Source organism: Balaenoptera physalus (assembly GCF_965194825.1).
Source record: "Balaenoptera physalus genome assembly, chromosome: 18".
NCBI lineage: Eukaryota > Metazoa > Chordata > Mammalia > Artiodactyla > Balaenopteridae > Balaenoptera > Balaenoptera physalus.
In genome coordinates, this window is record NC_138899.1 from 40,994,255 (window position 1) to 41,019,678 (window position 25,424).

The window sequence follows — 25,424 nt, forward strand, 5'->3', positions numbered from 1 at the left end:
GAGTAACAATTCTCATATCAGACAAAATAGAATTTAAAATAAAGACTATTACAAGAGACAAAGAAGGACACTATATAATGATCAAGAGATTGATCCAAGAAGAAGGTATAACAATTGTAAGTATTTATGCACCCAACATAGGAGCACCTCAATACATAAGGCAAATACTAACAGCAAAAAAAGGGAAAAACGACAGTAACACAATCATAGTAGGGGACTTTAACACCCCACTTTCACCAATGGACAGATCATCCAAAATGAAAATAAATAAGGAAACACAAGCTTTAAATGATACATTAAACAAGATGGACTTAATTGATATTTATAGGCCATTCCACCCAAAAACAACAGAATACACATTTTTCTCAAGTGCTCAGGGAACATTCTCCAGGATAGATCATATCTTGGGTCACAAATCAAGCCTTGGTAAATTTAAGAAAATTGAAATCGTATCAAGTATCTTTTCCGACCGCAACGCTATGAGACTAGATATCAATTACAGGAAAAGATCTGTAAAAACTACAAACACATGGAGGCTACACAATACACTACTTAATAACGAAGTGATCACTGAAGAAATCAAAGGGGAAATCAAAAAATACCTAGAAACAAATGACAATGCAGACAAGAGGACCCAAAACCTCTGGGATGCAGCAAAAGCAGTTCTAAGAGGGAAGTTTATAGTAATACAAGCCTACATCAAGAAACAGGAAACATCTCGAATAAACAACCTAACCTTGCACCTAAAGCAATTAGAGAAAGAAGAACATAAAAACCCCATGCTAACAGAAGGAAATAAACCATAAAGATCATATCAGAAATAAATGAAAAAGAAATGAAGGAGACAATAGCAAAGATAAATAAAACTAAAAGCTGGTCCTTTGAGAAGATAAACAAAATTGATAAACCATTAGCCAGACTCATCAAGAGAAAAAGGGAGAAGACTCAAATCAATAGAATTAGAAATGAAAAAGGAGAAGTAACCACTGACACTGCAGAAATACAAACGATCATGAGAGAATACTACAAGCAACTCTATGCCAATAAAATGGACAACCTGGAAGAAATGGACAGATTCTTAGAAATGCACAACCTGCCGAGACTGAACCTGGAAGAAATAGAAAATATGAACAGACCAATCACAAGCACTGAAATTGAAACTGTGATTAAAAATCTTCCAACAAACAAAAGCCCAGGACCAGATTGCTTCACAGGCGAATTCTATCAAACATTTAGAGAAGAACTAACACCTATCCTTCTCAAACTCTTCCAAAATATTGCAGAGGGATGAACACTCCCAAACTCATTCTACGAGGCCACCATCACCCTGATACCAAAACCAGACAAAGATGTCACAAAGAAAGAAAACTACAGGCCAATATCTCTATTGAACAGAGATGCAAAAATCCTCAACAAAATACTAGCAAACAGAATCCAACAGCACATTAAAAGGATCATACACCATGATCAAGTGGGGTTTATTCCAGGAATGCAAGGATTCTTCAATATACGCAAATCAATCAACTTGATACATCATATTAACAAATTGAAGGAGAAAAACCATATGATCATCCCAGTAGATGCAGAGAAAGCTTTTGACAAAATTCAACACCCATTTATGATAAAAGCCCTGCAGAAAGTAGGCATAGAGGGAACTTTCCTCAACATAATAAAGGCCATATATGACAAACCCACAGCCAACATTGTCCTCAATGGTGAAAAACTGAAAACACTTCCACTAAGATCAGGAACAAGACAAGGTTGCCCACTCTCACCACTATTATTCAACATAGTTTTGGAAGAGTTAGCCACAGCAATCAGAGAAGAAAATGAAATAAAAGGAATCCAAATCGGAAGAGAAGAAGTAAAGCTGTCACTCTTTGCAGGTGACATGATACTATACATAGAGAATCCTAAAGATGCTACCAGAAAACTACTAGAGCTAATCAATGAATTTGGTAAAGTAGCAGGATACAAAATTAATGCACAGAAGTCTCTTGCATTCCTATACACTAATGATGAAAAATCTGACAGTGAAATTAAGAGAACACTCCCTTTTACCATTGCAACATAAAGAATAAAATATCTAGGAATAAACCTACCTAAGGAGACAAAAGACCTGTATGCAGAAAATTATAAGACACTGATGAAAGTAATTAAACATGATACAAATAGATGGAGAGATATACCATGTCCTTGGATTGGAAGAATCAACATTGTGAAAATGACATACTACCCAAAGCAATCTACAGATTCAATGCAATCCCTATCAAACTACCACTGGCATTCTTCACAGAACTAGAACCAAAAATTTCACAATTTGTATGGAAACACAAAAGACCTCTAATAGCCAAAGCAATCTTGAGAATGAAAAATTGAGCTGGAGGAACCAGGCTCCCTGACTTTAGACTTTATTACAAATCTACAGTAATCACGACAGTTTGGTACTGGCACAAAAACAGAAACATAGATCAATGGAACAGGATAGAAAGCCCAGAGATAAACCCACCCACATTTGGTCACGTTATCTTTGATAAAGGAGGCAAGCATATACAGTGGAGAAAAGGCAGCCTCTTCAATAATTGGTGCTGGGAAAACTGGACAGGTACATGTAAAAGTATGAAATTAGAACACTCCCTGACACCATACCCAAAAATAAACTCAAAATGGATTAAAGACCTAAGTGTAAAGCCAGACACTATCAAACTCTTAGAGGAAAACATACGCAGAACACTCTATGACATAAATCATAGCAAGATCCTTTTTGACCCATCTCCTAGAGAAATGGAAATAAAAACACAAATAAACAAATGGGCCCTAATGAAACTTCAAAGCTTTTGCACAGCAAAGGAAACCATAAACAAGACCAAAAGACAACCATCAGAATGGGAGAAAATATTTGCAAATGAAGCAACTGACAAAGGATTAATCTCCAATATTTACAAGCAGCTCATGCAGCTCAATAACAGAAAAACAAACAACCCAATCCAAAAATGGGCAGAAGACCTAAATAGACATTTCTCCAAAGAAGGTATACAGATTGACAACAGACACATGAAAGAATGCTCAACATCATTAATCATTAGAAAAATGCAAATCAAAACTGCCATGAGATATCATCTCACACCGGTCAGAATGGCCATCATCAAAAAATCTAGAAACAATAAGTTCTGGAGAGGGTGTGGAGAAAAGGGAACACTCTTGCACTGTTGGTGGGAATGTAAATTGATACAGCCACTATGGAGAACAGTATGGAGGTTCCTTAAAAAACTAAAAATAGAACTACCATACGACCCAACAATCCCACTACTGGGCATATACCCTGAGAAAACCATAATTCAGAAGAGTCATGTACCAAAATGTTCATTGCAGCTCTATTTACAATAGCCAGGACATGGAAGCAACCTAAGTGTCCATCATCGGATGAATGGATAAAGAAGATGTGGCACATATATACAATGGAATATTACTCAGCCATAAAAAGAAATGAAATGAAGGTATTTGTAGTGAGGTGGATGGAGTTAGAGTCTGTCATATAGAGTGAAGTAAGTCCGAAAGAGAAAAACAAATACAGTATGCTAACACATATATATGGAATCTAGGGGAAAAAAAAAAAGGTCATGAAGAACCTAACGGCAAGACGGCAATAAAGACGCAGACCTACTAGAGAATGGACTTGGGATATGGGAAAGGGGAAGGGTAAGATGTGACAGGGTGAGAGAGTGTCATGGACATATATATTCTACCAAATGTAAAATAGATAGCTAGTGGGAAGCAGTCACATAGCACAGGGAGGTCAGCTCGGTGCTCTGTGACCACCTAGAGGGGTGAGATAGGGATGGTGGGTGGGTGGGAGACTCAAGAGGGAAGAGATATGGGAACATATGTATATGTATAACTGATTCACTTTGTTATAAACAGAAACTAACACACCATTGTAAAGCAATTATACTCCAATAAAGATGTTAAAAAAAAAAATCTCAAATTTGCATTTAATCATTTTACTCAACTTCAATGTTATTTAGAGTGTATATAATTGTTGCAGTATGGAGCTTGTTACTGTTACTGCTTTTTCCTCTCATTCCTCAGCCATTTGGCTTAAGTTCCAAACAAACAAAACCGCAAATAACAACTTTACTCACAGTATCTAAAAATATATTTTCTAAAGAAAATTATAGAACCAGGAAGTGAGTGGGTCGAATATTTAATAAACAAGCAAATGTGTTTCCCAATTTAAGTATACGATCATCATAATATAATATTGTTACCGACCTGGGTTCTTGGACTCTTTAATCAATAGAAATTGATAAGAAGCTAGACAAGAAATTCAGGCAAGGCTTTTTGGGGCATGAGGGAGAGAAAACAAGTAACAGGTGCCCTTGCTCACTCGGAGAAACCAGAATAGAATGGGAAAGCATTTTGTTAAAGGAAAAAAACGGTATTTTTTTTTACCTTTTTACCCTTTCTTACCTCATTGCTCCCAGCACCTCAGAATTGGCAGCTGAATTTTGGTTTCTTTGTATCTTATTGTTCATAATTACCCTGACTAAACATGTGTGCATTTACTTTTAGTCACTTAGTTTCTTTGTATTCTGTTGCTAAAGGGAACAGTTGTCTAGGTGCAAGCACTCCAGTAAAGAACCCAGGTCCCAGGTCCCACCCTGTCTCCATATTGCTTAACTATATTATCATGATAATATAACAATGATAATTGTGTGAATTAGGTCTCAGCACTGTCATTACTCTTTTAAGTCGTATATTATTTAGAATTCACAACAATGCTTTGAAGTAGACATTCTTTTTCTCACAATTTTAGAGATGAAGAAACAAGAACCTAGAAAAGTTAAATAACTTTCCCTAGTTAATTGTACTATTTAGTAGGGTGGCTGTCAATACCGGTTGCATTAATATACCCAGTAAGAGGATTAGGGGTGGCATGGGTCTAATTGTTGAGCACATTTATCAAAAGAGTCCAGCTAGTGGCTAAGGTGAAGGAAGTAAGTTATAACTGATAGGGTTGAGGATTAACTGAAACATGAGAAGGGACAAGATGTCTGCTAAGACGTCATGCCTCATGCCTCATGTGAACTAGAATAATACCCAAGAGAGTTAACCAAGTGCAGCTGGCATCTGATATGTTGGGTGAAAGGAGGTGTCTGAATGTGGTGGAATATGTAATAGAGGAGAGAATCAGTAGGTGTCATGACACATAGAAGACATTTAGATATATATTTTATGGTCACTAGACTAATTTGTAAACAAACTAATTAGTAGGTTGAGACAATTTTTACAAGATGGCTTGACATAGTAGATGAAGCTAAACATGGAGGTAGGAAAGAACTATTGCGTACGGTTAGGTGATCTGGTGAAAAAACAAAAACAAATCTAATAATACATTTATATGCACTAAAGTGATATGAATAAAAGTAAGTATTCTCAAAACAAGACTCTACTAGTACCCTGGTAAGAAATGTGCCTCATGGACTATCTGATAACAACCAAGTTATGAATATCATTTATCCAATGCTTTTAGTTTTCAAAGTAGATTATATTAATTACAGAGATGTTGCATGAATTTTATAATATTGCAATCAATTTTACAATGTAAATAATTACAAAGAAAGGTAGTTGCAGAGAAATTCCTTGGAGCAAATATTAGATAAACTACATATAAACAATAGAAATGTTTAGAACATTCAAATTCTATTAAATTAACATTTATGGTACAATTACTATAAGCAAGTACAATGGGTGACATGACAAATGGGTTAGATCCAATTTACAGAAGACTTTTTACTCAGTTCTCTTTTTCTTGATCTAACCAGGCTGAATACCAGGACTTTGATGTTACATGGTTGGACCTGCCTGGTTAAAAGCTGTCTTTAATCTCTGAAGGAAGTTTTTTCATTTATGAAATAGTGGTTTAGATAATTTGGGCCAAAATTTCCCCCTGAGAATATCCAGAAAATGCAAAGAAAATATTTAAACCAATTTTATTGATCACAAAGTTAAAGGCAGCATTTCAAGAAAAGTTCCAAGAACAAAATTCAGAGAATTGAAGTTATCATTTGGAACCATCTTCCACTTATGAATGTGGCCATCCATGTAGAGGCAGCTGGAAGTTTGTGAACATGAGGAGAGCTTTTGTAGGACTCATGAGGTAAGGGCAAAAAAATGAAGCCCTGGAAATTTTGGCATAACTAGAATTGTATATCTACCAAATATATCCCCAATGATGAGTTTGAAATAAAGAGATTTTTGAAAAAGCAAAACTGAGATTTTTGTCAATAGTGTAGGAAAATGAATAATTAAAATTTAAAAATAGTCAATCTAAAAGGAGGCAATAGAGGTATATTAGGTTTTTTTTTATTGTTACATTACACATTGTTATAAACTTAGCAGTTGAAACAACACAGCTTTATTTTCTCACAGTTTTCACAGTTCATAAGTCCGATGTGTTTTAATTGGGTCCTCTGCTTAGAGTCTCACAAGGCTGAAATCAAGGTAGTGGCCAGATGTATATTCATCTGGAGACTCATCTAGGGAAAGATCTTTTCCCATGTTCTCTCAGGTTGGCATAAAATTAATTTCACTGTGGCTCTATGACTAAGGTTCTGATTTTCTTATCAGCTCTTGGAGATCACTCACCTCTGGAGACCATTCTCTGATCCTTGCCCTGTGGTTCTCTCCATCATATGACAATTTTCACTATAAAGGACAACAGAAGTACATCTCTGTCACCTTCTTTTAAATCTCATCTAATTGAGTCATATCCATCCAAGATAATCTCCCTTTTGATTAACTCAAATCAATTTAATAATAGTAATCTCATCATGAAAGTGATATCCACCCATATTCACTGGTCTGTCCCACACTCAAGGGGAGGGGATTATACAGGGTATGTACATTAAAGCATGGGATCTTGGGGGCCACCAGGCATCTTCTTACCACAAAGGGAAATAAAAAGAAACAGCACAAATACAGTAAGCAAGGAAAAAGTCAGATAGTAGATTAAAATTCAGTTATATCAAAAATTTCTTAAATGTAAATCATCAAAAGTCCCAATTATAAAACAAAGAAGAACAAATTGTGTGTTGTTCATAAGAACATATATATAATATATGAACAATATATATATATATTGCAAAATGTAAACAAAAGAAAGTTGTTTGTAACTCTAATTTCAGAAAAAAAATAGATGCTAAAATAGAAAAAGATGCTTAGGGGAAAATGACAGATATGTAATGATAGAATTACAATTCATTAGAAATATAACTGTTCAAAATTGCTGTGTATCTAATAATATAAACTCAAGTATATGTAACACAATAATTGCAAGATCTTCAAGGACAACATGACAAACATAACATCACTGTGGGAGATTTTTAACACTTTTCTCTGTAACTGATGCATCATGCAGAGAAAAATAATTAAGCAAAAATTGTAGAGACTGGGACATCACAATTAAATATTTGACCTAATTAAAATATACTAAATACTTAAAGTAGCAGAATATAGACTCTCCATTTCACATTAAACATTTATAAAAATTGAACATATCATGTACCATAAAGTAAGTTTCAAAAATGTTCAAAAGATTGAAAACACATAGAGTATGTTTTATGAAGATAATATTATCTAGCAAAAAATTATTATCAAAAAAAGAATAAGTGGAAAAAATATATTACCTGATAGACAAACAAGAAAATCATAATAAATATTAGAAAATATTTTGAATTGAATTATAATGAAATTAATGAATAGCAAAATGTTTGTCCTGCAATTAAAGTCATCTTTAGAGGTAAAATTACAGCCCTAAATATTTGCATAAGAAGAAAATAAATGATGGAATTCAATCACCTATACATCCATTTCAAGACAGTAATAAAAAAGGCAACCAATTAACCCAAAGGAGTAGTAGGAAATAATAAAAAGCAGAAAATAATACACTGAAATCACTATAAATAATTCAACCAGTTGGTTCATCTAAGCCAGAAATTTAATGCATTGAGAAGAATAATTAACTGATAAACCACTGTCAAGAAAGCTTCTTTTAAAAATGAGAGGGAGAACATAAATAACCAGTATCAGCAAAAAAAACAAAACAAAAAAAACTTTTTTTGAGTGGATATGGTGTAAGTGATTGAAGATCAAATTAGAAAGTTAAATTAGATCCAGATTATTTAGGTTCCTTCAGGCTACATTAAGAAATTTAGAATTTTTTTAAAGAGAGATAAATTCAGAATTATTAAAAAGCAAAAATGTGGAGAACTTGATAAAGTAAACTTGGTAAAGAGCTTAATATTGAGATAGGGGAGAAGGAGGAATAAAGAATAATTCTAAAGTTTCAAACTTTATTAACAAGATGGTGAAAAGTTCACTAATTCAAAAGATTATTTGGAATGAGGGAGACAAAAATAAACAGATAGGACATTGGCGGAAAGGAGTCCATTTTGGAATATATGGAATTAAAGTTGCCCACGGCCATTCAATTGGAGGGGTCATATAAGCAACTGAAAATGTAGTTTTTGAGCTCAGGAAATAATTTGCTCCTGAACATTGTCAAGTTACTCCAGCTATCTGAATTATAATTTCTGACTTTCTCTTGAGAAAGACTAAATAGATTTTGTATTGCAAGTCTGAAGAGTAAAGGATCCTTTATTATCTGAGTCTATTTGATTCCAGAGTATAAAACAGCAGGTAGTAAGAGTACAAAATATGATAGTCACTGTGAAAGTAAGTAAAATCACCTAGTAATCATGTGTGTGGTAATAAAATAATAAGTTTTAAGAAAAAAATCTAGGGATTACTGAACTTAATGTGACAAGCAACAGAAGAGGAGACTTTAAAAGAAAATGAGAATAAAATCTCTGAGGATTAGAGTGTGGTAATGATGGTTAAGAGAAAAGAGTGGAATGATCTAATACATCAAAGTTAACTGCCCATTTGTGAGAAGATAAGCTCAGGAACCAAAGTAGAATTTGCAGTAATGGATTTAAGAAAATTGTAAGAGGTAATATTAAAAGTGTACTATATGTGAGGGGAAAAAAAAAGTAGGGAGAGGAGTAGAGAATCCCAGACATTTTGTTTGCATGATAACTGGATGGTATTGCCACCAACTAAGAGAAAAGCATATAGATGATTAAATATTTTTAGGGGGAATATCATGTTTTGCTAAGGAAATATATTTGGTTTGAAATACCTGGTATTTAAAATACAGGGTTTTAAATATTTAATACTGGAATTTGCGCTGGACACTGTAAAGGGCCAGCATGTTAGTCAGGTTTCCTAAGGTTGCTATAACAATGATCACAAATTGGGTGCTTTAAAACAATGAAAATTTATTCTTTCACAGTTATAAAGGCTAGAAGTTAAGGTATCGGTAGGGCTATGCTCCCTGCGGAGGATCTAGGGCAGGATACTTCCTTGCCACTTTCAGCTTCTAGTAATCCTATACGTTTCTTGGCTTGTGGCAGCATAAGTCCAATCTCTGCCTTTGTCTTTACCCACCTTTGTCTTGCCTTGGTGTCTGTGTGTGTGTGTGTCCAAACTTCACTCTTCTTATAAGGACACTAGTCCTTAAATTGAATTAAGGTCCACCGCACTCCTGGATGGCCTCATCTTAATAAACTACATCTGCAATGAACTCATTCCTGTATAAGGTCACATTCTGAGACACCAACAATAAGGACTTCAACATAACTTTTGGGGAGACACAATTCAACATAGAGCTTATTTTTGCTCTACATGCCAAGTCAATAGAATTTTCTTGTAGACATGCTTTTTTGTGCTGGACTCATTGGTAGGTACAGTACTTTGTTTATCAGCCTTCTTTGGAAGAGCCACATCCATAGTCTCATTTCTCTAAACCTCTTGTCTTGGTTAAAAGACTTTCTGAGAGCCAACTAAACCAAATTTGAGATTTAACAAAGGATTTCGTGATCAGAATTTAGACCTTGTCTATTCCATGAGGCTGATTATTTAGCGACCTCCGACACTAGATTTTGTCTTTAGTTGACTGACTATGAGTAACGATTGTGTCTTTCAATCCTAAAAGTCCCAGAATTTCTCATGTTTTCTTTTCATTTGTTTGCCAATTTGCCAGTTGTTAACCCAACTCATCTCTTTCTTGTAGTACCTTGTTAAATGCAGCCTATATCATCGAGGCACATTAAATCCACAAGTTCATTTGACGTATAAATTTGTTCCATGTTACTGCTTTTGATAGCATTTTCAAATGTTTCCCCATTACATAACATGTTTTACCATCTTTCTGGTTTCTGAAACTATTCCACTGGTATATGTTATATAATATTAAATTTTTACAGGTCATGCTGTGGTAAAACAACAAAACAAACCCAGTTGTTTGCAAGATTAAAGTTTTATTTCTTGCTTTTGTTACATGTTGGCTAGAGTCAGATGTGGCTCTGCTCCATGTGTCTTCCTTAGGAAAGATCAGCCTCTATTGTGACCTGTAGTTCTTTCAGCAGAGAGAAAAGCAAAAGTGTGTGACTAGGTGATGGTGCAACAATGATTAAATTTTCTGCTGGGACAAATAATTGATTATTTTTGCTCATTTTCACCAACAAAGAAATTCATATTTCTAATCTGCTATTAGTGACTTGGAGGAATTTTACTCCTCACACATCAGCACAGCAATAACCTATAAATGAATGGGGATATATATGTTCCTTTTAGATGGAGGTCATTAAATTGTTTGGAATAATAATGAACTATAATAGTTAAGGCAATTATAGATTGAATGGCAAGTGAGGACACAAATCAGGGAAGTAATTGCCTTTTCAATAAATTTTGCTAAAAAAAGATAGAGGAAAAGAAGTGTATAATATGGTGGGGTGAGTGTGGTATATATGCATTTGTGGGTGTTTTAGTTGTTGTGTGTGGTTTTAAAAGAGAAAAAAAAAGGAATATGCTCAGAAAAATAATCTATAGTAGTATAAAGCAGATTAGTGGTCACCTGAGGATGTGGAAGATAGGGAACTGTTGGTGAGAGGGATTACATTTTTTTGATTGTGATGATAGTTTCATGGATGTAGACATATATCAAAACTTATCAAACTGTACACTTTAAATTGTGCCATTTGTTAAACATCGATTATACCTCAATAAAGCTATTTTTTTCTAACATCCTAGTATGGAATTAGTGTCCATAAATTTAAGAAAGAAGGCCAGTGTGGCTAGAACAGGCTGAGTGGGAGGGAGTTAAAAGGCAAAGTCAGAGGTAAGTGGGGCCAAACCACATGTGTCTTTATAGGCTCAGTCAGGTATGTGAAATGTATTCAAGTGGAGGATTATAAACAGAGCAGTAACATGATCTCATTTATGTGAAACGCTCCTTAAGCCTTTTCCAGAATGTCATATAGTTGTAACCATATAGAGGTAACCTTCTCAGGTTTACTTCTTTCACTTAGTAATATTCACTTAAGAATCCTCAACATATTTTCACAGCTTGATAGCCCATTTCTTTTTAGTGCTGAATAATATTCCATTGTCTGGATGAACCACAATTTATGTATCCATTCCCCTGTTAAAGACATCTTGGTTGATTCCAAGTTTTGGCAATTGTGAATAAAATTGCTATAAACATCTGTTGTGCAGGTTTTTATGTGGATGTAAGTTTTCAGCTCCTTTGGGTTAAAACCAAGGAGTGCAATTGAAGGATAGTATGGTAAGAATATGTTAGGTTTTGTAGGAAACTGACAAACTGATTTCCAAAAATGGCTGTACTATTTTGCATCCACATCAGCGACATATGGGAGTTCCGGTTGCTCCACATCCTCACTGGCATTTGGTGTTGGCAGTGTTTTTGGATTTTGACCATTCTGATGGGTGTGTGGTCATATCTCCTTGTTTTGATTTGCATTTCCCTAACAACATAAGATGTTGAGAATCTTCATACGCTTATGGGTCATCTGTATCTTCGTTAACGTATACGTTCAGATCTTTTGACCATTTTTTGATCATGTTGTTTGTTTTCTTTCTGTTGAGTTTTAAGTATTCCTTTTAAGTATATTTTGGGTTGCAGTACTTGATCAGATGTACCTTTTATGAATATTTTCCCCAAGTCTGTAGCTTCTCTTCTCATTCTCTGACAATGATTATATTTTCATGCAACACATTTGATGCTCACTATGCCTTCAGTCCACTGAATCTAGCTAGGTGTATATAGAAAACTGATTAAGATAAAAATCAAAATATTGCCAGAAACAAAAAATAACAAAATATGCTAATGTGTACTGTATTCCAAGCAATAGCTTCTGTTCATAAATATACTAAAGAAAGATTAGAAATTTATTTAGACTCAAAAAATCAGTGCTATTTGTTAGTAAGTCAGATTTTTCCAGGTGATTGTAGGCATCCCCAAAATCATGGAGCACAGAATAGCAGAAAGATACCAAGCATGGAAATAGAATTATACAGTATTGTTTGATATTTTGTTCACTGCAATCATCCTGTTTCAGTATTTTTAAATTATGAAAAAATTTCCTCATTCCTTCCTAATGGAAATAGTTGTTTGTTTTATTTTCTTGGGAAAAATGTGGGGAATCAGTTTAAATAAAACATCTTTGTTATTTCCAATTTATACAGCTGAAGTTGTTAGAGGAAAGAAATAAACATTTCCAGTCTTAGATATGGCCAAAAATGTCAAAATCTTGCCTATCAAGTCATCTTCCTCACTATTCACTATATACTTTTATATGTAGGGAATTTTCCATAGTAACAAAATTAATTTTTTAAAATGAATGTTTACAAACACTGAAATTTAGCAATGAGGCTTAGCCAACTAAATAGCCATGTGGAAAACATCTAAAAAAGCTATGTTTCACCAAAGTAACTTTCAGGTGAATAAAAATTTTGAATGTATAAAATAAAATAACCAAACTATTAGAAGTAAATATAGGAGAATTTCTTTCTTTTGGGAGATGAGAAAGCTTTTCTAAGCAATACACAAAACCCAGATTCCAAAAAGATTAGTGAATGTGATGACATAAAAGTTTTTTCTTCACAGAAAAAAATACCATACAAAGTCGAAAGACAAATGATCAACTGGGAAAAATATTTCAACACATATGATAATCAGCTCAGTTTCTTAATATAAAAAGACCTCTTACAAATTGTTATAAAATACCATTAAACCAATAGAAAAATTGACAAAGAACTTAGAGACAGTTCATAGAAAACAAACACAAATGGTTTGTAACATATGAAAAGGCAGTCAACCTCAATCATAAAGAAATGAAAAGTAAAATGTCAATGTTATATGACCATTTATTGGAAAGCAATTCTTAAAATATATGTCATTAAGAATATTTAAGTGAAAAAATCAAGATGTAGAACAATCTATATAGTACGCCTCTACCTGTGTAAAAATAACTATGTACTTATCTACATGCATATCTATATATACACATATGTGCATTATGCTTAAATATGCATAGAACATTTTAGAAGAACATTGTATAAATTGGTTACAGCAGTTGCGTCTATAGTGGGAGCCTGGAAGTCTTGAGTGAGGCATAAACATAACTTTCCATCATGTGTGCTTTTTATAATGTTTAAATTTTTAAATGTATGTCTGCATTACCTTTCCAATGAAAAATAACTAGTTGATTAAAAAAAACTAAATCAATGTGTTCAACAAATATTTCTTTGTGTAAATCACTGTTGAAGTACTGAGAATATAGGTGATGGAAAACCAACATAAAACTGTCTCCAGCTCTAACATAAAAGTCTCTAATGAAAAAAAGAGTATGCTCAGAGATTGACAAACAAGGAGGGGAGTGAAACCATTCATTTTCCTTTGGAAAGTGAATAAGGATAGGTGTTAAGTAAACTGTTTAATGTGAGGGTTGTATATTCAAGTGAGAAAAATTAAGACCGATTTCTCATGTGTTTCCTCTAAATTATGTAACAATGCCAACTTTCTAGAATTAAAATATATTAAATATGTGGATTAACCATTGTGGGCACTAGAAGAAGTGGTTAAAGATATACAAATAAGAGGATTGATGTACAGCAGTAGGAACCGGGTTTCAAAGCTATAGAACCAGAAATTGTAAAGATGTCAATTGGTACAACACTGTAACTTCATCAGCAACTTCAACAGATAAAATATAGTGATGAAGAAGGTACCAGGGCTTTTAGAAAAAAACAAAATTAGTCAGTAAAATTAGAAGATGTAAAACATAAACGAAGAACATATAATTGATCATTTCAGAGGGTGAGAAAGAGAAAGAGCTTGAGATAAGTACTGCTTTAGTAAAAGAGAGATGTTTTCTTTTTGATATAGAAGAGCAGAATATAATAATGGGTGATTCTTAAAAATTTCTAGATGACCAATTTTTTGAACAGCTTTGACTAGAGCAGGAAAAAAAAAAATCCTAAACTAAGACAGTTAAGGGATGGTGTAACACTTCAGTAAACTCATTACTGTTCTAACACTGCATTACCAATCTCATTTTATAAGTGTTTACATGAAACTGGAAATAACATATAGGAAATCATGTATAGTAAGTTTTTCTGAACCAACAGGTGTATAAGGGTGTGTGTGTATGTGTGTGTGTGTGTGTGTGTGTGTGTGCATGCAAAATCTCCATTAAGATAATTGAAAAGAAACAGGACCATTCTTTCCACATTTTCTTGTCTTTAAAAATGCATATAGAACTTCCCTGGTAGTGTAGTGGTTAAGAATCCTCCTGCCAATGCAGGGGACACATGTTGGAGCCCTGGTCCAGGAAGATCCCACATGCCCCGGCACAACTAAGCCCATGCACCACAACTACTGAGCCTGCATGCCACAACTACTGAAGCCCACTCACCACAATGAAGAATAGCCCCTGCTTGCTGCAACTAGAGAAAGTCCATGTGCAGCAATGAAGACACACCACAGCCAAAAATAAATAAATAAATAAATTTAAATAAATGCATATATATATAGATAGATATAAATTCTGGGAGTTGATAATTGTTCTGATTTACAAATATTTTTGGAAACATTTGCACTAACTCCAAACTGTGACAATAAAAACAAAAGAAATCAAAATTCACAAAGAAACTTCTTGCATTTGTGTTATATTTTCGTTAGGCCATCCACTCCTTTACTTTTTTCCCTTAGGTTATAAATTCCACTGATAACTTAAGTGATGTCTTGCGTATTATTACTTTTCTTAAAATTAGCATGAATGTGTGTGTATGAGTGTGTGAACATGAGCTATATAAAGACTACAATTTCACAGCATGCACTAAATTCTAAACTATTTAGATGTCATTTTTCAGATTTTATTTTAAATATATATTATTTGAGAAACAATTTTAGAAGATAAGAAGTGAAAAACTGTGATTCAATTCCATGATGGTTTTCCATACTTGTGATAGAATAATGTGTTGCTAATGTTTTTGTAGCTGTTTATATTCCATTTTCTCAGAGGTACTCCAGTTTTCATACTCAAATATTCTAACTATAAATATCCTAAAGTCTTTGATTTTTCTCATTACTAAAGTTATTTTCTGCTCAACAATAAATTTAATAATTTTGGTTTACTTCAATAAATATTATCTGAACATCAGGATGATTTTTCTAAATTCCTTCTATGTTTTAATACTATTTAAAAGTTCATACAAATATAAAATGTATAAACTTAATCTCATAACATGATGTAAAGTGAAAGAAGCCACATACAACACAGCACATAGTGTATGATTCCAATTATTGAAGCTCAAGAAAGACATAATAATATATAACAGTAAGGATAGTGGTTACTGAGAAAAGGCAGATGGAGAATGCTTCGGAGGGCACAAAAGAGATTTGTGGGGGTGCTGGTAATGTTTTATTTCTTGACCTGAGTGTGTGTATTCACTTTGGAATAATCCAGTCAACTGTACATTTAAGATTTGTTCCTTTATTTTTTGATAAAACTTCAATAAAAGGGTTTTAAAATAAATTGAAATAATAAAATATTAAAATAAAAAAGGAAATATATAAGTTTAAGATATAATTGAATAAATTGTGTCAGTTCAAAAGATTTTAATTTTTTAAGATTTTTAAAAATAAACTTGTAGTGCCACTCATAAATTATATATTATATCAATATTTTCCACAATTAAAATATAATAATAAGAAATTCTGTAAAGAAGATAGTAAGAACAATATTTTTTTTTTAGGTTTATGCTACCTACAACATACTAATCTCAAAATTTAAATGTACTAAATATTGAATAGTCAAAGATTTTATTTATCATATATCTATCTACTCATTTCCAATCTTTAGTTTTCAGGAGCATACATTAAATATTTTGAAAAAATAATTTGTTACTTATCTTCATAGGCATGTATAAGACTTTGAATGAGGAAAAGTTTTTGGAAAGCTTTCATAACTGTCAGCTGACTTACATAATTCAGGTGATTGCCAATCATATCTATTATTGAAAACTTAAGGATGAAATATATGTCCTAGCCTTTATATGTCATTATTTTTTAGTGATATTGATTAAGTGTTATTGTTTTCTTATTACCTTTTTTTCAAGACTATGCTTGCTGTCTATATGAATCAATTTTTTGATGTAAGTTCTGGTATTCATTGGGATTTTATTTGATCTATGTTCCATCATAGAAGTTGGTCTAGGGAAAATGGGTGGTAGCTTAAGAAAAACTGATGTAGATGTAATACAAATGTTAAAAAGAACACAAATACTCATCATTTTGAAAGATGTACTCGTATACATGGAATATCATGAGTTGTTAATTATGGATACATAAAATCATAACCTGGAAAATTATTTATGAGCACAGGGAAATAAAATCATATGTTTACTAATGTGGTATATATTTGAGGAAAAAGAAATCTCATTTCTTTCTGAGGAAAAAGAAATTCTTTTTATAAGAAGTCATTCTGTTAACAGTATAACTCTGAGAGTAAACTTATTCATGGTGTCTATTTGATAAAGTCATTTTCCTTTATTTTTTATTAAGAAAAAAATTCATAGTAACTGAAAATTTACAAAAATAGTAAAAAGTAACTTTTGAATGTCTTCAATTTTTATATTCTTCATCTAAATTGTAAATATTTTATCAATACTATGTCATTCTTTTGCTCTCGTATATTTGCATATATGCAGATATGATGTTCCATTAAAGCTAAATAATTAAATGTGTGTTTTCTAAAAACAAGGGCATTTTCTTCTATAGTATGACCTTTTAAAATAAGGAAATTGATATTGGTAAATACTACCATTTTTATAACAAATTGATCCAATCTGGAGTTAGGAGTATCATCTGGTTGCCATACCCCTTGAATCAGTCAATCTAAACTATTCCTCACTCTTTTATAATCCTAAATTATAAGCTTGTTATTTTGTAGAATGTTTCTCAATTTGGGTATGTCTAATGTTGCTTCATGGTGAGATTCAAGTTATGTATTTTTATCATAAATATCACAAATGTAATACCTTGTTCTCATTTTATACCTCATGACACATGATGTCAATTTGTGTCATCCCTGGCAATGTTAAGTATGATCAGCTGATAGAGGTCTTGTCTTTCTTCATTATAAAGTTTCCAGATTCCCTACTGTAAGTACTAAGATATTCATAGGGAAATACTTTGTTACTGTGAAAATACTATTTCCCTATTACATTTTTAGCATCCTCTGATAAAAAATTTTGTCTAGACAATTAATGCTGTAATATTTTCCAAAAGATTATTTTACACTTTTATATTTCTTCCACATCCTTTAGTTGCCTGATTGCAAGAGATTTCTCTTCTTCCAATTTCTTTACCTCTTTATATCATTACGAATTCATATTTTATTCATTATATTATAAATTTGTTACTGTATTTATTTTGATGCTCAAGTTGTACTGGCATTGGCTAGTGGGAACCTCTTTAAGCTGACTTTTTTATGTCCTTTGACAAGACCCCATCCTCCTTCTGATATTCTCTTACTTTCTGGCATTAGATTTTCCAGGCTCAGCTATTTCTTTCCTTCCCCAGTCCTGGGATTGGCCATTTTTCTTAAAAGTTCTGGTACCTGTTAGTAAAAAGTGATATTTAGAAACCAAGATCTGTGCAACAAGTATGCTCATTGCTAATGGGATATTGCTACTCCCAGGCCTATCAATGAACTGAAGTAAAAAGTGAAAGCACCCATACATACAAACACATACACACATAATGTACACACACACACGTGTGTGTTCATAAACATACAAACATACAGGATGCAATCATATCTATATATCAATCTATAACCACATTTATACTTATATCTATATTTTGAAATACGTAAGAGTTCACCCCATTCCTTCCAATTCTAATCTAACATTCAGAATTTATTCTAGATTCCTCCCTTTCCATATTTGTAACTTTTTTGATAGTGAAAAACCCGTTTTTTCCTATTAGCTTTCTATTGTTTCTGTGACAAATCACCTCAAACTTAATGGCTTGAAACAACACAAATGTATTATCTTACTGTTCTAAAAGTTAGTAGGCCAACATAAGTCTTATGGGCTAAAATCAGGGTGTCAGCAGGATTGCTTTTCTTTCTAGAGATTGTAGGGGAGAATCATGTGTTTGTTGTTCTTGTCATTTTGGATTTTCTGGTTTTTATTTGTTTTGCTTTTTCCAACTTCTAGAGATGATCGACATTTCTTAGTGGCTTCCTTCCAACATTTTGAAAGCCAGCAACAGTGTATCTCTCTATTCATCTGTATTCACACCAGGGGCTTTTTGGCCCTAACCCAGTGTAGACAGCTGCTGTACTTGTTGCCTTCTTAATTGACCCTGTCTTTTCTCTGTCACTTCCCTATTTGACCTTGACTTAGTGCCAGTTACTGCATCATTTGGCTCCTTCTTCACTTGCCCCTTCATCACAAGACAGCTGATACCTTGTCTGGCCCATTCCTCACTCTCACACTCTTGATCTCACTCAAGTTAACTCCAATATATATATTTCAAGGGAAAAAGAATGCAGGAGAGGAAAAGGTTAAGATTTCATTTTAAAATCTAAGACTGATGTGAAAGCAACATACACTAAATAACGTCTCTTGTTTGCTATTATTCTGGGAGAAGACTATTGTATCTATTCTAAACTTCAATTTTTTCCAACTATGAAATAAAAGGATTGGGTTGTATTATCTTTAATTATTATTCATGACTAATAACAAGGATATAATTATTTATTTTTCTCAGAAAATTATACATAGTGTCTGCTATATATTTTCATTTGCAAAATAATCTACCTTTTAGAGAAGTATTTTTTTTTCTAAATTACAAAATGCTTACAATTAACCTATGTAAATTTTATCCTTCTACCTTAAGATAATTTATTCCTATTCTTGCTTGCATTATAAAAGAATATAATGAAAACCAAAACTTTTTAAATGAACTCTTCTGTATTCCAATCAAAGAAAATTTATATAACCTCCTTTATGTTGAAAATATCTACTTTATAATGGATGCATTGGTTTCCTATGGTTTGCATAACGAATTACCAGAAACTAGGTGATTCTGAACAACAGAAATGTATTCTCCCACAGTTCTCTGAAGACTAAAAGTCTAAAATCAAGGTATAAGCAGTCATGCTCCACCTCTGAAGGCTCTAGGAAAAAAGCTTTCCTTGCTTCTTCCAACTTCTGGAAGCTCCTGGCAATCCTTGGCATTTCTTGTCTTGTAGCTGCATCACTTCAGTCTTTGACTCTATGTTTCATGACCTCCTTCCCTGTGTGTCTCTGTGTGTCCTCTAATCTTATAAGAACACAGGTTGATTGATTTAGGACCTACACTGATGTAGTATGACCTCATTTTAACTAATTACATTACTCTATTTTCAAATAAGGTCACATTCTGAGGTTCCTTAGACATGAGTTTTTGGAGGAAACTATGCCACCCATTACGCTGAAAAACATTTAACGACAAAACCCAAAAAGCAACGGACACTTTTATAATGGATTGCTTATTGGATGAAATTAGGAAGTTAATGTTAATTTTCTGTAGTATGATAGTAGTACTCTTATTATGTAGAAGAATGTTCTTATAGGAAATTCATGTTAATATGTAGAGGTGGTGTTGGCAACTTAGTTTCAAATGCTTTAGGAAAACAGAAAGAGAGAGAAAGAAAGGGAACATGAGAGGGAAAGAGAACAGAAACAGAGAGATAGAGACACACAGTAGAAAATATAGACATGTAAGAGAGAAATGGAATGCAAGAAAGTCATGATAAAGTCTTAAGTAGGGCAATCAGGGCAACCCTCATTAGGAAGCTGAAATACAAACAAAAGCTTAAAGGTGCAAGAGAGCTAGCCAATTATATATGTAGAAGAAAGTGTTTCTGGAAGGAGAGACAGATAGAACAATGATGCTAAAACATGAACATGATTGGTATACCTGAGAAAGAGTGAGGAGACCAGTGTGGTAGAGTTGGGTGAATAATGCGGCAGTAAAGGACATCTTTACACCCAATCATGTAAGGCCTTTTATGCCATAGAACAGGCTTTGGCTTTTACTTTAAGTGAAATAAGGAACCAAGTCACAGGAGTGATTTGAACTGATTTACATCATAAAGAATTTGACTGCTTTGTTGAGACTAGATTTTAAGAAAGCAAGAATAGAAGAAATTGGACCTTTTTGAAAGTTACTGCAGTAATCCAGTGAAAGATCATGGTAATTCATAAAAAAGTGATTATCTTGTGATATACTTTGAAGGTAAACTCAGCATGATTCCCTGATCGGTGAGCTGTGAGAAGTAAAAGGATACAAGTAAATGAACAACTGGAAAAGTCTCTGTCAACTTAGATGAGAAAGGCTATGGATAGAGAAGCGTGGAGATGAAAGATTATGAGTTCAATTTCAGACAAGTTGACACTGAAAGGTTGAATAGACAGCTATACAAATCTGGACTTTGAGAGGTTAACCTGCATGGCCTAGAAATATAAATGTTGAAATTGTCAGCAAATAGATGGTATTTATACCATAGAAAGAAGTGAGATAATGAAGGAAATGACTATAGATAGAGGAGTCAAAGGTCTAAAAATGGAAAAAGAGGAAGAATGCAGAGAGACTGAGATGCAACAATCAGAAAGATAGGAAGAAAACAGAGAGGGTTGTATTAGAAGCAGGACTGGTAACTATTATGGACCTAGCTCAAAAAAATGTGAACTCTTGTTAAAAATGTATTTAAAATTTCAAGACAGTGACAGCAGAACACTACACCATATACAGAACTCTTCTAAGCCCAGGGTCTTTTGTGACTGCACAGGTCACAGATCTCATTCCAATGAACCTGGCCCTGATCTCAAACTGAGAGAGAGAGAGAGAGAGAGAAATCAATCATTTCAAAAGCTACCAATGGGTTACATAAGATGAGAACTGAGAGTTAATCAGTGGATTAATCAGTGTGGATATAACTGTTGACTTGAACTAATTTCTGTTGAATGATGCTGGCAAAATCCTGATAGGAGTAGGTTAAATAATGAATAGGAGGAGGGTAATCTGAAGCAGTGAATATAAACAAATCTTTTGAGGAGTTTTCCTGCTAAGGAGAGGAGGCAGGAATTGGCAAAAATATAGTCTTCTTTTCTTTTCTTTTTAAAGATGGAAAAGATAATAGAAAGTTTTTAGGGTAAAGGGAATGATCCACTAAGAGTATGAAAAATAGAGAGAGGGAAATTGTGGAGCAAAGTCATTGAGTAGGTGAGAAAGTATGTGCTCTAATAAATAAATAAGGTGATAAGATTTTCTTTCAGGTACCCTGAAAATTTATCTATCTTGACAGACCAGAAGTCAAAATACGTAGTTAGAAAGGAGGATATTGTCACTGCTATGGTTTGTTAACTGACTGTAAGGAAGCAAGGGATTTGGGAACATATAAAGCTAGTAGTTGTAATGACTGAATCTGGAGAATAGAGTTTAATTTTAGAAGAGTTGAGTGTATGATGAAGATATATTGAACCAAGAATATCTACCAGGAAATTGAAAATGTCAGAGAATCTGGTTGGTGGAGAGGAGGGTTGTGGAGTAGAGAGAGTGTAGGTTTTTCTCTTCAGGCTCTGCCTCCATCCTAAGCTGTGTTCCTGCAGCAGCAGCAATGTAGGTTCCTCCTCCCTTAGCGGGAAACTGGGAATGTTAACCCCTGTTGTCCAAGGAGAATGAAGGGAATCCTTGTTACTTAATTAATCATTCTTTCTTTTCACCATTTTGTCCCAGTATGGGGAAGTATGTAACAGCATCAGAAGGACAAAACCTCAAATGAGAGCTATTAGAAAAAAATATTAACTGTATCTTTGTGGAATTTACAGATGGCAGTATCTAGTGTTTGCATCGGTGCTGTGATGAGAGATACAGATCAACAACTTTGATCATGTGTTAATAATTGTTGCAAATTCTTGATTGTTTTTTGGTACCTCTCTACATTTGTACATGTTTAAAATTTCAATAGTAGAAAGTAAAAAGAAAATTGAATGCCCTTTCTCACAAAGATATCCACCTGAATCAATATAGCTCTCCAACTCACCCCCAAAATATAGTTCCTTAGTTCACAGGTGTCTGAGAACTTTACCAAAGTTTTGCTTTATTTGGGGATAAAGAATAAAACTGAAAAGAACCTCACTACCTAATAAGAAAATGGGTATAAACTACAGAATCATAGTTTATCTTGAGCCCATTAGAAAGCTACAATTAGAAGATGACCAGCAATCCTACTTCTGGGTGTATATCTGGAGAAAACCATAATTCGAAAAGGTACATGCATCCCAATGTTCATTGTGGCACTATTTACAATAGCCAAAAATAATACAAATGAACACATATACAAAACAGAAATAGACCCACAGACATTAAAAAAAAAAGCCTTATGGTTACCAAAGGGTAAAAGGGGAGGAGGAGTAAATTAGGAGTTTGGGATTAACATATACACACTACTATATATAAAATAGATAACCAAAAAGGACATACTGTATAGCACAGAGAACTATATAAATACTCAATATTTTGCAATAACCTATAAGGGAAAAGAATCTGAAAAAGTATATATATATATATATATATATATATATGTATATATATGGAGAGGAGAGAGAGAGAGAGAGAGGGAGAGAAATAAAAATAAATTAATTAATTAATACTTGGTATTAAAGTTTTTTAAAAAGTTTATTTTAAAAAAAGGCAAAGCTTGTTTATACCTTGATTAAGAAAGTGCAGTAGCTTAAGTAACCCAAGGATATGTATTATGAAAAACAATAACAACTGAATTAATAAAGTAACCATTAGAAGGCAAAAAAAAAAAAAATTGCTGGCTTAAAAAGTAAAGAATGGGGGCTTCCCTGGTGGCGCAGTGGTTGAGAATCTGCCTGCTAATGCAGGGGACACGGGTTTGAGCCCTGGTCTGGGAAGATCCCACCTGCCACGGAGCAACTGGGCCCGTGAGCCACAACTGCTGAGCCTGCGCGTCTGGAGCCTGTGCCCCGCAACGGGAGGGGCCGCGATAGTGAAAGGCCCGCGCACCGCGATGAAGAGCGGTCCCCGCACCGCGATGAAGAGTGGCCCCTGCTTGCCGCAACTAGAGAAAGCCCTCGCACGAACCGAAGACCCAACACAGCCAAAAATAAAATAAATAAATAAATAAATAAAGTAGCTATTAAAAAAAAAAAAGTAAAGAATGGTATCCTGAGCCAAGGAATACAGACAGGTCTGGAGAAATTGAGGAGACACTTTCCCCATTAGAGCCACCAGAATGTAACACAGCCCTGTAAGCTCCTTAATATTAGCCCAATAACACCCATTTCCGACTTCTGACCTCCAGCAATATAAGATAATAAATTTGTGTTGCTTTAAGCCACACATTTTGTAATAATTAGTTGCAGCATCAAGAGGAAAGTAACATATTATCTAAAATCATTTCTAAGGTAATATAACTGTAATTATTATGTTTTATAGGTTATATAAAATTTTGAAATTAACTGTTAATGCTTATTTCTTTATGCAACAAACTATCCCATTGATAAGGCTAAAAAAACAAAAACAAAAACCTTTCAACATGATTTAATTATAGATTACACAAAAACATATAGTCAAAGCTGGGTACAGAGAAGTAAAAATTTAGGGGTTTGGGGCACATTGGGGAGCAGATATAAAAATGATTTAGTTTCAAATATATTGTTATATGAAGCAGGGGAATTATTCATCAGTCAGTTGGAAATATTTCTTGGAGCTCAAGAAATAAAAAGGTTTACAATCTAAAATTTTAGTTGTGTGATGTTGGTTACTTATATGTTCAGATTATGAGAGTTCCAGAGAATATGAGAAAAATAAAGAAGGAATAAAATAGAAGTTCTGAGAATGAAATAAGCAGGCAGAAAAATATCAGATTATGACCCTGGACATGAAAAAATCATAATAGGTAATTATCACAATGACATAGAACAAAAGAATACTGAGAAGAAGAATACATTCTCCAATAATGTAAAGAGGCTGAAGACAAGGAGAAGTCTATGAAATTTTGCAACTATAAAGCTCAGGTTAACTTCAGAGAAATAACTGAAAAATTCTGTATACTGAAGACATATATGATTTTGAGGATTGATTCAGTGGTGAAGTGGAGGTAGCAAAACCTTTCAAACATAAGAAAGAAATTTTTGGGAGGGATAAAAAATCAAGGACAAACTTGATGCAAATATTTAGATGATATAACACATCTAAGCTCCTGTTATCTCTAGCAAGAACTGTCTTTCTTACTTCACCTATTTCACAAAGGCCTTGTCAAGGCCTGTGAGAGCCCATATGATGTGGCTATTGGCTTATTCTCTGACCTCTTTCCTATATATCTCCTCTTTCTTCCCTACAATCCAATCATATTTGTCTAACGCAGTATCTTATATCTGTACCTTTAAAAAATATCTCAGGATTTTTCTACTTATTCCTGCTACATGATAGATGTGTGGCTTTAGAGTGTTCTTCACCAGAGGAGAGTGTGAGGAAATCATGTGTGGTCTCAACCTCCTTCAGATCCTATTAGCCCTATTACTCACAAAGGTCCAAAGTAAACCCAAGGCAGACTGAAATTCCTTCCATGTGCTTGAGAAAGAAAAACAAATCAGGCTTGGGGAGCATTCATAATCTCTATCCCACTGACTTTATCTTCCCTCCAATAATCTGTTCTCCATAACTTTATAAATGTTATTTTATTAAAAGGTGAATTCTACCATGTCCATTTCAAGCTTAAAACTTTTAATGATTCTCCATTGGTAGCAAGATAATTTCCTTATTACCTGTCTATATTAATCATCATCCACTTTCTACAAGGGTGCATGTAATTCAACCACCTTTATAAATGAACTCACTGAATACACCACAGTAGTTCATGCCTCTGTTCTTCTAAGCATGCTATTGCCTTTTCTCATAATGTGCTTATTCT